Source organism: Nansenia antarctica (assembly GCF_963989245.1).
Source record: "Nansenia antarctica genome assembly, chromosome: 1".
NCBI lineage: Eukaryota > Metazoa > Chordata > Actinopteri > Argentiniformes > Microstomatidae > Nansenia > Nansenia antarctica.
The window spans coordinates 78040045-78041677 of NC_137674.1; positions in this window are offsets into that span (position 1 = coordinate 78040045).

Below are 1633 nucleotides of genomic sequence, written 5' to 3' on the forward strand. Positions count from 1 at the left end.
AGAACATTAGACTCCTGAGACTGAGAGAGCTTGTGAGTCAGCTGGGTTACTCTGACACCTAAATCCACAACACTGGTGTGTGTGTGTGTGTGTGTGTGTGTGTGTGTGTGTGTGTGTGTGTATGTGTGTGTGTGTGTGTGTGTGCGTGTGTGCGCGCGCATGCGTGCATGCTTGTGTGTGTGCATGCTTCCGTGTGTGCACCAGGAGCCAAATTGACCCTGATTATCGAAGATTAAATGTGCCTGATTTAATAGAGGGTGGAACCTATCCCAAACCTTGTCCCTTCTCCATTAGGGTTTCTCACAGAAATCAGTTGGAGTGTGATCGCAGGGGCCACAAGGACCCTCCTTTCGTTTATCTTTTTTTACAAAGTTACAAATTATACAACACAACAACTGCCCTTTTTTCATCATTAATACCTTGCTAGCATCCTCTGAAAATGTCAGCCATGGTTTTGACAAATCTACTAATCTCACCAACTGAGGCATTATTTCAAAGAAAGAGAGTGATTGGGGGGTTTGGTCAAGTGACTTGGCAGATAATGGGGTGGCAAAGGAGAATGAATGGGGATTGGGATGTGGAGGGTGGGGGGGGGGGGAATAGTACAACCAGAGCCTGGGGGGATATTTTGCTTTGTGTATATTGGGGGTGGGTTGGGGGGTTTGAGCTCACCAAAGTGAGATCTTGCTAGGTTAGTCTAATAGTGAAATAATGCTATCTGGCTCTGTGACAGAAAGGCTGTCTGAGAACATCAGCATCTGTGCTTTCAGAGGGAGCTACACTACACCACACCATACCCTCCTCCTTGCACTCTTCCTCCCCCCCTCCCTTCCCTCTAAACTAGACAGCACTGCATTATCACTCTCCATGTCTTTCTTCCTCCTCTCCACTCTTCCTCTCCTTCTCCCTTCCCTCCAAATTAGACATCACTACATTTTCCCTCTCCCTTCCTCTCTTCCTTCTTCCCCCCCTCCCTCCCCCCCTCCCTATCCTTTAATCTAGAGACACTACTAGCCTTTCTCCTCTTCCTCTCTTCCCCCAGTTCAGTGTTTTATCACTTGTTTCTCTGCAGTGCAGTATGATACAGAGCAGAGCTCCAGAGACAGTCAAAGAAACAATTCAGTGAAACTTAATGATCATCATTATCCTGTCCTAGTTTAATACTTCTCTCCAAGGCCTTCTCTGATAGTTCAAAGGATGGCTAATTAAAATATCTCTTTATTTGCTGTTTTATTCTGTTTTCTTTCTCTCCTAATTGGGGTATTTCAATGACTCAGGGTTAATTTGTTCTCTTGCCCCGTGTCATCTCTGAGAAGGCCTTGTAGTCATTGAGTCTTGTTTTGTTCTGCTTTGTTTAATAACAATGCTACACAGTCTGAAATAAATGCAAGTTTAGACTACGAGGGATGAGAAACAGAGGTATATCGAGATTGGTAGTCTATCATAGCAGTCTACTGACTGAGCTACCCAAAGCACATCATCCCCATGTCTCTGATTTTCTTTGGAATTTAATTTGATTTCACTCAGATGGATTAATTTTGCCTGGAAAGAGTAATGTGATTATGGTGATATCTATTACTATTACAGCCTCATGCTTTCATTTAATATGATTCTCTCATTCTGATAAGATAAG